The 15935-nt window shown below is 37.7% G+C and overlaps 1 long non-coding RNA gene across 1 annotated transcript; it reads left to right on the plus strand.

Annotated features, from left to right (window-relative positions):
- The first annotated feature begins 2018 nt into the window (after positions 1-2018).
- LOC149079570 (uncharacterized) lies at positions 2019-10595 on the plus strand. The gene is made up of 3 exons (XR_016193641.1): positions 2019-2113; positions 2628-2719; positions 9935-10595. It is a non-coding gene; the product is annotated as an uncharacterized LOC149079570 (long non-coding RNA).
- Positions 10596-15935: the final 5340 nt, after the last annotated feature.

Here is a 15935-nt window from a genome sequence, read left to right on the forward strand (position 1 = left end):
TCGAACTCCCGTGTATTCTCAGCGCTTTGAGATCATCTCTATTGACTTGTTTGGACCATTACCCAAGACCGAAACCGGTAAACAGTGGATCTTCATTGTCGAAGATTGTGCCACTAAATGGGTTGAATTGTTTGCCCTCGACCGAGCTACTGCTCGTGAGTGTGCCTCCGTCCTGATCGAAGAAGTGTTCATGCGGTATGGGATACCACGGCGGATTATAAGTGACAATGGACCGCAATTCGTTAGCTCGGTTCTACAACAAGTGTGCTACACGTTAAAGATAGACCACAACATTAACCCAGTATACTTTCCTCAAGCTAACCCGGTGGAGAGGAAGAATCGAGATTTGAAGCCTCGACTAGCAATTCTTGTTGGGGATACACACGATAACTGGGACTCCAAACTCCTAGTCATTCGCTTTGCCATGAATACTGCCAAATGTGACTCTACTGGTTGTACCGCTGCGTTTTTACAATTTGGACGAGAAATGAGGACCGTGGACGACGTAGTTCAAGATTTGCGGACGGTGGTGGGAAGTGACAACTTCGTATCTGAAATCACTCCTTACTTGAAGCGTTTCGCATCGATTACAAACTATGTAAGGGATCGGGTCGAGATGAAGCAAGACCAGCGCAAGAAATATTATGATCAGAATCGTCGTCAACTGTTTCTAGACCCTGGTGGCAAAGTATGGGTATCTTTGCATTCCGTCAGCAATGCTAAGAAAAAGTTAACCTCCAAATTCATGCCGAAGAGAGATGGTCCTTATCTCATTTTGACGCAGAAATCTCCTACATCGTATGTGGTTTCAAGTCTAGAAAAGCCCACCGAACCTATCGGAACCTACCATATATCGGCCTTGACACCTTTCCGAGGCACTGAGACTACGCCCGTGGCCCCTCTGAAACCAAGAGGCCGTCCACCCAAAATGACAGCTAACCCTAGTCGACGTCCTCAGAACCGGTGTGACTCGAGGACTGAACTTCGACCTGAGACAAGAGTGTCAGCAGTTGCCCGGAGCTTCCCGTTCTATTCGTCGGGAACTACTCCCAAAGGAAAGATGGCTGTTACTGGCTCCTCGCCGAGAAGTCGTCGGAGCCAGAGGGGGAGATTGTAACGAATCTATTTTCCCAGTATGGATATTTTTACTAACTCTCTGTGGCCTTACAACACCTAATGCGTTTTGTTTGTTTATACGTTGTTAAAAGAAGTTGAGAAGAGAAAATCTATCTTCCAAGAGAAGAGAACGTGAGTTGGAATGTGGCTTCCGTTCTGTAAGGTTGTCTGTTTTGAGTGTGCTTCGAAATAAAGGCTTCTTCTTTAAGTTCCGCAGTTTCGTGGTTTAATTGGACACCCCTCCAATATCAAGGGTTTAGAACTATTCCGCCATCTCCCGGAAAAGAGACGCACCTACTACACGACGTCCCCTTATAGATGTAAATAAAAGGCTACTTGTTCTTGATTTTGACTTAATATCAAGACAGTAGATTAAATGTGTTAAAAACCATGGTAATATATGATGATGATATTTTTGATAGTCGTTTTGCAAATTCATATAGCGTCATTGAACTTCAATAGAAAATCATTTTTTAAACGTAATAATTTAGAAAATTTCCCCGTGCCAGTATCATGTGCGTGCATAGCCTACCTTTTTCTCAAATATTTGATGAAAATAAAAAGAATCCGGATGAAGTAAAAAAAATGTGGCTTAGAAAATTAGGGACGACCAACGCGCACGAGTAAATAAAATAATAATAACGCACGTGCTGCAGCACTCGTTGATAGTGATGATTATTATCAGCAGCGGAAAAAATTATCCGATTGGTCCATCCCTTTCGAAGCTAACGCAACTCTCGGACCAGGGAGTTTTTCGTAAAATAGATAACGACATACCGCGGGTTGCCGGGGCTAACGAGAAAGAGAGGGTTACGGCACTCGAAAGTCACGTGACCAACTGGGTCCTACTTTTTTTCGTTGCTCGTTCGTGTTGCTGCTTGCTTTAGCTGAGACGAAGGCATTTTTTTCAGTGCTTCGAATATGCGATCCAATAATCTCAAGCTTTATAATATTTTATCTTTGCCAATTTTAGCTTCTGAGAAACATCCAAATGCAGGTGAGTGTTAAATCCATTTTTTACCATCTTTGTTATTATTAATTTAATATATTTGTCTGTATAAAGTAAACCAAATTGTGTATGCTACCACGTGTTAATTATTATACCTTAAATCACAAATTTAATAAATTTGCGAAATGATGAACAGCTTGGCTAACGTAACTGATAATTATTATTCAAATCATCTAGAAAAGCGTTGATACACATGTATGGTGCAAATTTTTTGCCTATGATGAGAGTATAATGTAAATAAAATGCACGTATACACTCATATCACTTAAATAAAATTATGGCTATGGTTAGTATAATGCAAATAGAATTTTAAAAGATGAATGGGTTTATCAATTTAAAATGTAATGGTATATTAAGGAAAGTAAAATCGTTTTCTTTGAACAATACTTTTTATTAGCATTGTGTATAATTTTTTTATTATTGCATATTTCAAGAAACTAAAAAAGCAATTTTTCTTTAAATTCAATATTGGCTAATAGGTTTTTATTTTTTCTGTTTATAGATAGATTGCACTGCCCAAGCGATGTATGTGGCAAGTTGGTGATCAACGATTTGTTCGCCAAGCGAGGAGCCTCTGAGGTCACAGTAAAAAAAGTAAGCAATTTTCCTTTAAATTCAATATTGGATAAATTTTTTTTCTCTTCTGTTTATCCGTATAAAGTCGATCCCGCTTATAATGTTTTCTTGCTTATAATGCTTAATAAGAATTACTTAGTAAGAAGTACTAAGATTTCCCACATTAAAAGCGGTTTCCCACTTACAATATTTTTCAATGCCAGATTTTTTAAAAACCTTATAAGCGGGATCCACTGTATATATTACAATGCCCCAGCAATGTTGTGTAGCAGGTTTGCAAATGTTATGCATTAGCAGTCTTCTCCCAGAAGCACTAAGGTGCTCAATGCTCATGTCTGATTTCATGCTCGCGAGCACTTCATCAACGCTTCAATTGAACGCCCTGTAAAAGTTACACTCAAGTATTATATTCATGCAGATTTCATTGATACACATTTGTGTAATCATTTATTAAAACCCTATCGACGGCTCAGGGTCGAACACAAAACCTCTTCAAAAAAAGCTACTTATTTTCACAAAATCTTTTCAAAATGACCACAGGGTCACGTGATTCTAGAATGCTTTCCCCCCAGTATGTGACAATGGGTAATTGGCATGTATGATAAGCCGTCGAGAGGGGGCGGAACCGAAGTGACAGGCTGGTAACGCCCGGTGATTGACCCTTTCTTCCCAGAAATGTACTTTCTCCTTTCATTCTCCAAAGTTTTTATATTTTCCGAACTAAATAAAAAACACATAAAGGCGGGATATACTCAAAATTTTGAACGAAATTATTGTAGCGTGTTTATAGATGCTCAGCATTCTATGGTAAATAACTCTATCAATATAGATTAGCTTTAACAGGCAATAAAATTTCCTTGCTTTCGCTTGTGAAATATTGATATGATTAATTTAGTAACGAAATGTCACAGCGTACTAAAAATAAATTACTAATCCATCCACTAGGTATTTGAAAATGTCCCAATATTTTCCAAGTTGAACACTATAAATATTCTGAATCTCGAGAAGCATTCTATATATATGCCCCTTAATATTTTAATTGTATTTTTTAAATTTGCAAGTGTTGAAGTATGTTCTCGCGATTTTGAGGTTCACCTAAAATGTGAATTATTTTTGAAAATCGAAAAGCTTTTTCGTAAATAATGTGCGTTGATTAAATCAGTGTTGTTGGAATTACTTCTATTCGAGGCAAGGCATTGTAACAACTGATATTTGTCAGTTGATACAAATCTATTCGAGCAGAACTACAGCTACTTCCCAACCTTGGAACATCATTAAATAATTAATTTATCAAAACTTTCGGGTATAAAACTGCTTCTCAATGCTTTACTCACATTGTTTTTGAATATTCATTTCTTTTTTTCCATGATATCTTATGATCGTGGAATTAATTTCAAAAATGAGCGTAGGTTTAGTGAGATTGAATACGCATATTAGATATACAGTCATTTGCATCGGAATATAATAAAAGAATTCTCTCTGAAATATGTAAATTTGGTGCATTAAATCATCTTACCAAAAAAAAAAAAAAACATGAAAACACACAAGTAGCATACTGAGAAAAAGTTTAAATACACAAATACTCGAAGTAAATAAAGTCTCTGGAATTCAAAACGTGAAAGAAAGTTGTAACTAGAGCCCGGATGAAACATGCATTAAAAATAAAGTTGAATCTGCATTTTTAAAAATGTCGAATTATACCATGAAATAAAAATACCCGATCTTTTTCAAAAAATTAGAACACCCTAGAAATTTACGAGAGCAGTTCATAAAGAGCTCAAGTTGGAAAGCTCAAATTAAGGGTATGGTTGTAATTTACATTTTCATCTTTCCACCTATGTGACTTGCTGCAGCAATTAAGTAATAGCTTAGAAAGAGTCAAAATCATGATCTTTCTCCATACCATACGTCTTCAACTGGAATCAAAAGGTAGAGAGCCTAACGTTCACCTCCATCCAGAGATGCCTTCTAATCTATTGGCCTCTATTTTTTGCTTCCACTGAAGACTTCGGTTGAAGATGAAAAACGCAGATAGTATCAAGAATTCGCCAACGTGTATCAAACCTCATCGATATTTCGATGGTTTCGTGATATCTGATGATTGTACCTGATACTTATCTTATCAAGAGATTGCGGACTCGGGATAAAATAAATAAATTAATAAAAACTGATCAATTGTAAACCGCTATCGGAGAGCCGATAGCGAAGATGGGATTTATAGCTGAGGCCCGATTCGGGTCTGTGCCGGACACTCATAAATTGAATGTCTTGATGCATAAAATCCATGGCCAGGACCAAAGATGGCCACAGTACAAATACAATGTATTCGTACGATATCAGCACGCGTCCCCCCCCCCCCACAGTCCTAGCAAATACATGCGTAATTATGCGTTTTTCAGAATTTTCCCGTTTTTCTACCCGTATTGCGAACATCGAATGATTGTAGGTTTGCATACATAATGAGGAAAGATATGAAACACTTATTCGATCAAGTTGATGTAAATTTGCATGAAAATATTCATGTAATACAGTAATAGGTTTTAAGCCAAATGTTCTAATTTTCTCAAACAGCTTTCGGAGTGTTCCAATTTTTTGAAACAAAGAGGAAAAAATTAATTTGGTATTTTACGACGCATTTAATCTACTTTATGAAAATTTTTTGCCACCGATATGCTCAAGATATGAAAGCTCATATGATATGATCATGATAGAAAAGGAAACTCGTAAATTTCTGGGTGTTCTAATTTTTTTGGAAAGGATGTATATATGCGAAAAATTGAAACCATCGTCGAATAATCCCGAATTATGGCATCAAAAATGAAAAATGCACGCAAAATTGAAAAAAAAATTATATATGCATTTGAAAGAGATAAAAAATGAATTGGAATGTTCCAACAAATCAAAAAAAGAAGCAAAAACACTCATATTATAATGCAGAAATATGCATAAAATATAAAAATATGTGCCTTAAAAAATGCGTTAATATGCCTGCCCTAAAGGCTCAGAATATGTGGGGGGGGGAGGGGTATTGAAAAATATACGTATAATTAAAATATATATATTTATTCATTTATATATGTATTTAAAGTGCGGAAATTTCCCTAAGAGAAAATACACCCAGGAAAAAAAAAGAAAAAATCGTCCATTTCGGAATTCAGAAATAAGTCAGAAATGAAAAATATGCTAAAAAAAGAAAACGCATTTATAGTGCAAAAATATGCATTTAAAAATTTCCAGAAACATGCCTCAAAATGAACAATAGTCAATGTAAAATACTTTATTAAAAAAAAAAAAAAAATCATTGAGTTATCTGATTATATCGAGCGAAAAACTGAATGAGGGGAAGTCATTTTACTCGAGAATCGAGTAATAGTTTGGTATTTTTTATTTTTGTGAAAAATGGCATGGAATCCAAGGAAATGACTGAATTCGAATTTAAAAAATAGCAGATCACATGGGCGGAGATACGGGGAGGTGGCATGGGGTGCACTTCGCCCCCCCCCCCAACGTCAAAAGTTAAGTCGACTAGTCTAATGTATATGTGTATAGATATCATCATCACCTTGCTCCCACAGCAATACTGACCGCGCCCCCCAGACTTCCAAGTTTATCTCCGCCTAAGGCAGATAATCTTATCACAAGAGAGATTTCTGCACATTTTCCAGGAAGTTTACATTCCTCAACTTTTTTTGGGGATCGCGAATCTTTACAAAGAAAACTATTAGTGACATCACAAAGGAGAAAAAACACGACATTCCATCTTTGCATCAACCATTTTGTCAAAAAAAAAGGGGTTTGCCAACTTGGCTCGGCATTTATTTGATACAAGTTCCTTTTCTGAGAAAAAGCGTTCGCTAGTTCTCTCTCTCTCTCTCTCTTTCATTTTGGATTTATTTTTGTTGTACCATGGTCATTTTGTGCACACTTATCTGTTGTACCTACTGTGGGTACTAGAAGAATAGCCAGTTTTAAGAAGTCCGATAAAACAGCTGTTGTATTGGCACACAATAGACAATTGAAAGTACAACAGAGATGAGATTTTTTTAAACTCAAGCACCTGTTATTTTGCTGTATTTACGAGTCTGAATTTACTGGTTCGCAAGTAAAATGACATGCACCCTGTATAAGAATATCTTAATACTAGGGGGGCTCTGCCCCCTAGTATTAAGATATAGCAGCGCGGCAAGGGGGGCTCTGCCCCCCCCCCTTCCCTTCCCAACATATCTTGTTCATCCGACTTATGTCGTCCCACTTCATCAGCGTGATATGGAAAGGGACACGTGAAAGCATCAGCTTACTGAATTTTAAGATAATAAAGCAACAAAAAACAAATGTGATCCATCAAGTAACCCAGAAAAACTTCAGCACGAGGGTCCCCAGACTCCAATTCGCTGAATTTTAGTGAGGGACCCAGACTGGATTCATCTCGGGCTTCCGCTGTTGCAAAATTCCACGGAAATTAATTATATTCATCCATGGCCCCCAAAATTAATCCTGTCAATTTCCACATGGGGCCCCCGACCTGGAAGCATGTCGGTCATCCCCCGCTGCGAGTGCTATGAAATATTTTCATTTGTACTCATTTTACCAACGAATAAAACCCATCGCTCCCAACAAAATACGTTTACAAAATACATTTATCTCAAGCATCAGCTGTTGCAAGTTCCACAATGTTAAACAAAAGACAACAATGAGATTCATCCGGGGCCCCCAAAATGAAACCTATCAATTTCCACATCGGCCCCCGACAGGCTCGTCATTGGGGGGTTATATATATACATATATTCAGTACATGTCCTTTGCCCCCCCCCCCCGGAAAAAGTTGAAATGACGGCCCTGGTCACCGACCTCGAAGCTTTTCCGACGTCCACAGCTGCGAGTGCCACGACAAATTTTCATTTGTATTAATTTTACCAACGAATAAAACCCATCGCCCCCAAAAAAATACGTCGGACCCAGAAGAGAATAAGATTCATCCTGGGCCCCCAAAATGAAACGCGGTCCCCGACTCGGAAGCTTATCGGGTATACCCCTGTGAGGGCCATGGAAAATATTCATTTGTATTCATTTTACCAACGAATAAAATCCAGCGCCCCACGCAATCACTCCGGACCGAATTCCGGACTGGAAATATCTTCAGCTTCTGCTATCGGAAATTTTTCTGTTTTAAAGCAGCAAGAAAACAATGAGGTCCATCAAGGGCCTCTGGAAATTAAACCTTTTAACTTCCCCATGAAGGTACATGTACAATGTACCAAGGTACCAAGACCCCGTATGTTGGGAGCACCGGTGATTTATGTATATTATACAATGTTGGCATGACCCCCACAAGGGCAGGGCTGACAGGGGCTGGAACGATTCTTATCACTTTTTGATTTTTCACACTATAAATTAACCACAGAGGGGCCCGTGGAAAAGCTGGTTTGGGGCCCGCTATCTCTCCCATCCTAGGGGTCCCTACTGTAGGAAGTGGGAGCCTCTCGGTACATACACATAAATTAGTCCCGATGGGGGGCATGCAAGAGTTAAATGAAAACTTGTACCCAAATTGTAACCCAAAAACGTAACAGATTTTCGTTACATAAAATCATCACTAATTTCTGTTGCTTAGAAACAGGTCCTTTTCGAGTTTGGGATTTTATATTATAGAGTAGATAATAATAATTCAAAGCAAAAAATATCGAAAACCCTTTAGAACGTTGTTCAACGGACGGCTTTTGAAACGATGCAACGTACCAACGAGAACGACGGGGGGCAAAGCATATTCACTCAATGTGTGTGTGTGTATATATATATATATACCATTTTTAGTGTATTTTCAAAAGCCGGGAGGGGCAACGCCCCCCCCCCCCCCCCCACGACCCCCCCAAATGACGGTCCTGCTCAAGATGTTAACGAAGCCACGCTGGAGATTTTTTTTCCATCAGATGCTTCAATAATTTGGTGACAATTTCAGTAGAACATTAAATTGCCCAAGAATCATAGTACATAAAACAAATGATATATAGAACATTCGTTAAAAAATATGCACGAAAATACCCTAACCCAGCGGTTCTTGAATTTTTTTTCACTCACGGAGCCCCGTGGGCCTTTCATTTTAATTGATTTATCATATTTTGTTTATTCATTTCATTTTTCTCGACCGGTCGCAGAGCCCTGGAAAATGCATACGGAGTACCAGTTGAGAACCGCTGCCCTAACCAAGCTACTAACGAGTGAATTAGCACAAATATAATCAGGAATAACTAGAGGAAGAACTAATAATTTGTTCTCTTAGCACAAGCTGTAGTTTTCTGCGTGGATGATGAATGAATTATTGGATTCGGAATAAACCTCAGAACAGTGGTTAAATTTCATAGGTTTGAATATATATTCATAGATACGAATAATAAATATTTTTGTCAAATCAATTAACAATCTCTAATTTACTGGTAAAAACTTTCCTTTTCTTTGTTTCTTTTTTTCAACTACAACGTGGGTATTTGCGCCCTTTTCAAACCAAGTAATCCTTCTTTTCTCAATAAGCTATTCTTCTTTTCAAACATTGATGAGTTTGGGGAGGAGAGGACTGTATTGTTGCAGGAAGGGGCAGTTTGACGACACTGTGTACCTGTCACTAATCGTACAATGAGATGGGGGAAGGAACTGGTTCCTGGCGAACGCATTTATGAGTTCGAGCCGAAATGACGGTAGTTGTCTTCGGACTCATATGAGTTCAGGCCGAAATGACGGTAGTTGTCTTCGAACTCATATATGAGTCTTCACCGCTTAGAAGGTTAATGAACAGTAAAATAAGTTTGAATAGTTTTTGTAAGAACTTAGCCTACATTTTATATGTTTATGCTTTGTTCATTTTGAAAGTGTATGTATTTGTACTGTAGAGCGTGTTTCCCAATCTTTTTGATGTAGTGGACCCCTTAGTGAATGTCAAGACACACAACACAGACTCCTGTAGCGAAGGGCAAATTCCATGTTACCTTCCCGTGAAATCCAAAATGTGTTTTTTTTAATAATTTATATATAAAAAAAATTGAAGTACTAAATTGCAATTGCACAGCATTAAATGTGTTCTTTGTGTAATAATAGTAAATAATTGTCACAGGGCCCATGGAGGCCCGTTGAAAAACAGTGCTGATTTTGTTTCCTGCTGTGTATTGTATCTTTTATGACAATGTTTTAACATCTGTAACAAATCCTGGAGATTTCGCTTAATTTATTTTTAATGTTTTTTAGGGAACTTTCTGAAGGTTTGAATGCATCTGAGAATAGTTTTGTCTCGTCAGAAAGATATGCTGGTTTCTTCTATGTAGTTGTTCTCGCTGACGTGTTGCTGTATGTTTCTGATGAGCCTGTGATCGAGTGTGGGTTAAACAGCTGGAGTTACTATGACTCTCCTGTGGTCTCTTGATGCCTTGTCATCTGATTAGTGATGCGCATGGATTGATTGACGAGATTCCCACTGGCCCTATCTTCGACTGGGGCATGGCAAGATGTTTTAGTTTCATTCCAGTGGTTCCAAGTATTACGTTTCTAATTGATCCCAGTGTTTCGAGTGGTGATTTCATTCCTGTGAGTGTCAAATCGTGCACATCAATTTCTTGATGTCATTACGGTGATCTGCAATTTTTGTGATACTGTTTCTTAAGAAGACATTTTATTTTTTCTTAAGATGACATTTTATTGTGAGTGAGTTGAAGGCCCTTTATTTCAAGTAAGTAATGTTTATTCCAGAAAGAAAGTGCGGTAGTTGACGTTTTCCTCTTCTGGAAAAGATTCTGTATTTTTCATCCATGTTTATAAACGTTAAAATATTATACTGTATTTTGGTGTGCATTTTTCATTCAATAATTAAAACAACTTGAAAGATTATTATTACTCTTATTTGGTTTTTGAGCTTATGAACAGGAATCTGTAGTTTCAGTAGAGAATAATTTGGAATTCCAAACACACAGAACTGCTTTAAGATAGGTTTTCCTTTGAGCATTACTTAAGACAGTGGTTCTCAACCTTTTTTGTGACTCGCTTTTCTGTATATAATTTCTATGGCGGACCCCAGTAGACCTTTTTTTATTTATCTATCAAATTTACTGATTTATTTTATTTTCCTCGAGTCGCTGCAGAGCCCTTAGAAATTGCACACGGAGCTCCAAGGTTTCCGCGGAGCACTGGTTGAAAATCACTGATTTAAGATATCAAGGTGGTAGTATGCTCCCACAAACTTATTTTATTTCTAGAAAAATTTAGTTAGAAAAAACTTTCTTTTAAAAATTATATTTGAACAAACTCATGTCGTTTAGAAAATTTTTCAAAGTAGGTTGCAAAACAGCACACGATAAACAAAAATAAATATTCTCCATGTTCAAGACAAAAATGATAGGATTCTATCATTTTAAAATCTAGAAACCCACCTACCGGAGTGGTTTTTTTTTTGGAGGGGAGGGGGGGGGGTGTGAGGAAAATTGGGTTGAATTGTAACTAGTTGTAATAGCAACTGTGGTTGTTGCGAAATTGTTGTTTACATTTGTAGTATTTGGTAGCTTCAACACTTTGGTTTTTATTTCTTGCGAAACTTCAGCTTTGTAACAAATTATGAATTGAAAAATAAAAATTTTGTACACACCTGTCTGGTTTTTTTTCTCGTATTTCAGTATTTTTTCACAGTGAATAAGCAGTTTACAAAATTTCTTTAATGGGCAAAAAGTTGTATTTTACTGCATAGAATTAAGCTATAGATCTTGAATCGCTAATGCAAATATACTTTATTTCAGTATGTGTTTGACCAATAGATTGTCATTTGAGGGTTATGAAAATGCATTGGAATATAATACTTAGTGAACCTGATAAAATTTACTTGAAGGGTTCTTTTCCAGATATTTCTAGAGTTTATGAAGTGCATACGAGCTATTAAAAGCAGGTAAATCGGTGCAGTGTATTTTCAGCAGTTTGTTATCCCAATTTTAAGGGTAAAAAATGTTTTTTATTCTTCCAGTGTTTATTATTTTTCAAAGAACAGTCTTATTCACAGGTTTTTGCATAATATATTGCGTGTATATATTAGACCAGTCGACTCAACCTTTGACATTGGGGGCCCTATATCGCCTAGGAGCCTTGCTCCAGGATGTGGGGGGCCATGAGATTTGTATACAGTAATTGTCTAGTAAGAAGAAAATATATCCAATAATTGAGGGAAAATGACATTCAAATTTGTGTAGAAAGACTTGGAAGCTTAATATTTCGTTATATGAGTGTTATATCATTTTTTATCTTTAAACTCCTTTGGGCAGAACATATTTTGCAAGCAGAATGCGTATTTATATGCTGCGAAAGATCGCAGGGAATGTTCTGCAAAGTTGGAAGAACTTGGCTATTGCAGAGGATGTTTTGCAAGAAAGCCATGTTACAGGGGAACAGGGAAAAAAAGTTAGGACCCAGTTGGTCACGTGATCGTCGTTTCTGCTCGGAGTGCCATAGCCCTCTCTTTCTCGTTAGCCCCGGCGGGTTGCTGAGAAAAATCAAGTTTTTGACAATGATCGCTGAGATTTGCGTTATGAGGCTCGTTGAGAATTTTCGTTAAGGGCGTGACGTCACTAACGACCTCGTTGTATAACGACGTGAGCGTAATAGACCCCCAGGATCGTTGTGATTAATAAATAACAAGCTTTAAAATTTACGAAAATTAGAAAATTCGCATTTTTACTAATTTTTATGACAGTTACAAAATGTCAGCTTTTACCGAACTGCTTGGTAAAACCTAGGTTTTACCACTCTTCGGGCTTTTACCGTAACATATATATATTTTTTTCCATTTTTTCCAATTTTCGTATAAATGCGAGTATATATGAGTAAGTGCTAGTATATGATGCGATTAAATAACTATATACAAGATGACGACTACCTCAAATTTTCCCATCTGAGGTGAAAAATCTGTTTCGGAATGCGAAATTTTTTTCTTCTGGCCGAAGTCCTAGGAGCAGGAGCCACATTATAATTTACTAACTCTCTGATATGCTCATACTCCGAGTTCTCCATGGCCTCATACTGCTTCTTATTAAGCTGTTTGATGTAGCAGAAAATTTTGTCCAAACTCTGGTCTCTGAGAATGTTTGCGTTCCTGATGAACCAAGGGGCACCAGTAAAGCGTCTGAGAATTTTATTTTGATAACGTTGAAGAATTCGAATATTAGTTATCGAGGCATGTGCCCAAACAGGGGAGGTGTACAGGAGGGTGGGTTGTAAGATTGACTGGAAGAGCAAAATTTTATTCTGAATCGAGAGCTTCGCCTGGGGGAAGGTGATCTTATTGAGGGCCCCCAATATGTTATTGGCCTTGTTGCAGGCATATTTTACATGAGGAGTAGATGTCATAGTTTTATTCAAAATACACCCCAAATATTTCACCTTGTGAACAGGTCTCAGAGGGTGCTCATCAATGAATAACCGCCTGTAAGGCGGGATTTTCGTCCGACTAGCAAACTAGCTTTTCTCTTGGTTAAGTACAAGATCATTTTCTTCACACTAGTCCATGATTTCATCAGTTGTTTCTTGCAGGTTAACAGCCTGCGATGCTTTCCTGGCGTTGCAGAGCACCACAGCGTCATCCGCAAAAAGGGCGAGTATGCCCACCTGGGGTGCCGGAAAGGAGTTGATGTAAATCAAAAAAAGCTGGGAACCAAGTACACTGCCCTGAGGGACTGATGCTGTTATTTTTTTCACTGAGGATACACCAACTTTTACCTGAAACGTTCTCCCCGTCAAATAATAATAGAAAAAAAGTATATAATGTGGGGGGGAAAGCCGAGATCTACCAATTTATCAAGAAGGGTCGGATGATCGCATCGATCGAAGGCCTTGCTGATATCAAGAAAAGCCGCCGCCACAAATTCGTAATTATTTTTAGCAGTGGTGATAAAATCGGTGACCCGCATAAGTTGCGTGACACAAGAGTGTTCATGTCACGAGTGCACCTTACACACACACTCTCTCCCCCTCTCGCCTTCTCATAGAGAAACCACAAATCACACATCATACATACATCAATACATGGGATGCAACACGTGTGCTCTTCTTTCCCTCACCAGGTATTTCTAAGACACACTTGAACACCGAATAAGTACGTATTACATAACACAATCACAACTCTACAGACACACACATTGTGCCTCTGGGCCAATGAAAAACCCCTTACAGAAATCAGGCGATTGCCTTTGACCAATAGCAGAGGTCTTCACCAACTTGGTTTGGGAACACACGAAGTTTTCGCCAGAGAGTATTGCTGGAAAGGTTATTATTTTCGCAATGTCATGTTCATAATTTCCTAGTAATATATAATATATTAATATAGTGGTGCCGTCGACCGGCGAATCTGTGGTATATTTTGCTAGTGTGGCACTCTTAAATATTGTCAGGATCAACTTGGCGTAACTATACTGAACTGTCGTAATTATTATTTTTCAATCGTTGTAACGTATTTGTGCTAGCGTATTTTTCCACAGTTGACATAATTTAAAAAAATAACTTAATATGATTGTGTTTCTACCGTTTGTTAAAATATTTCCTTTTATTGAGTGTGTGATTTGAGTCATATTTTGAACGTATAATTTGTGTTTCTCATGTTGAATTCCGATTATTGTCGACAATCTGATTTCGAGTACATATTATGTTGATTGTGTGTGTGTAACAATGCCGGATAGCCATTTTCATGATTTTATGTGAAAAAATCGTATATTTTCCTTTGCTCACGTCGTCAGAGAAAAGGAATTTTTTTTTGCCTCTTGCACCGATCCGGTGAGCGATTGTTGAAAATAAAAAAAAGGAAATTCAAGGCGTTTTCTCGCTCGCACTGCCTTATGGGAAATCTTCGCCTCGTCTTGTGCTCATCTTCCTCTCTTGGAACTTGTGGAAAAAAAGAAAAGTTCGTTTTCTCTGATGGATCGTGGTCAGAGCCATCTTAATATCATCGTTTTTGTTTGTCAACATAGCCGGGATGCCTGCCTCGTTGCCGATGACATGTTACAACATGCTCACACTCGAAATACTTTCCGGTTTTCCTCCTGTTGCTGCTGTTTTTCTTCACGACGCTAAAGAGTTAATCATGAATGCTCATCGCAACTGTTTCTTCATTGCTTTTACTTGAACTCAGTGCTATTCTGTCATCATTTTTCCTGAACTGTCATCTTTGTTCACTTATCTTCAGAACTTTACATTGGATCCGCACTACGTCGAACTGTCACCTGTCACTAGCAGACATACTACTTCGGTAGGCATACTACTCGTCCGTCAGACCACATTAGACTTTTGCTATGTTCCAATGTATATTCTTTTTTCAGTGCTATCTCCCATGATTTGATGTTTGTTAAGATCAATGATTTTTCGTGTGTCGACTCATCTGTGACAAATCAGTTTCTCCCTTGTACCTTGTGTTGTCTTTGAGATTTATTGATGAATATTTTGAGAATTGATATTTGGCGTAAAAAAGTACAGATTCTGTCGTCGCCCTTGATTTATTATGGTTGGGTTACCGGGCCATTCTGATAATGGTGACTGATCCCGTTGATGTTTTATATGTGTTATGGTACATCTGGAGACTGATAGGGGTGTTCGCTTATCATGAGGTTATTGTTCAGAATTAACAGTATTCAACGTCATTTCAGGTCAGCAAATCTTGTAATTTTGTCGCTGCTATTGTCCCTTTTCCACCATAAACTATTGAATTCTGCATTTAAAATTTATCTGTCATTGCATTTTTTCCCCTAACTCAACGTGTTTTTTTTAAAAATTGCTTTTGAATTTACTTTTTTTTCAGCATTGAGGTTTCCTTTACACATTTATGATGTATACGTTAAATTCTCTCTAACACTATGGTATATCATTAAGTTGTTACAGGCACTCTCACTCACCTTTTGGGCCATTCACGCGTCATCTCCTACACCTTCCCTATGTTTATATATAATTAAGTATTGGTGTGTGTTTGTCTCGGATATTGCTGTATGTGTGTGCACGTTCTTGATTTTTTTTTTCTAGTTTTTCTTTCCAGTGAATTCTCGTTCTTTGTCAACATTGAAGTTATATCATTGATGATATGTGTTTGTGTATACTGCTCCTTGTGAAGGTGACATGCTTTTTTTTTGGGTTTTCATGTAAAAGTAGTTCTAGTGTTGATGTCCTATTGTGAAGCTTATTTCTTTTAGGCTGGAAGTTTAGATTCTTGGTGCCAGATGCTGAAGTTTGTTATCGT

This window comes from Pholcus phalangioides, unplaced genomic scaffold (assembly GCF_987345545.1).
Source record: "Pholcus phalangioides strain wild (caught in Gottingen) unplaced genomic scaffold, Ppha-v1.0 ptg000012l_1, whole genome shotgun sequence".
Taxonomy (NCBI): Eukaryota; Metazoa; Arthropoda; class Arachnida; order Araneae; family Pholcidae; genus Pholcus; species Pholcus phalangioides.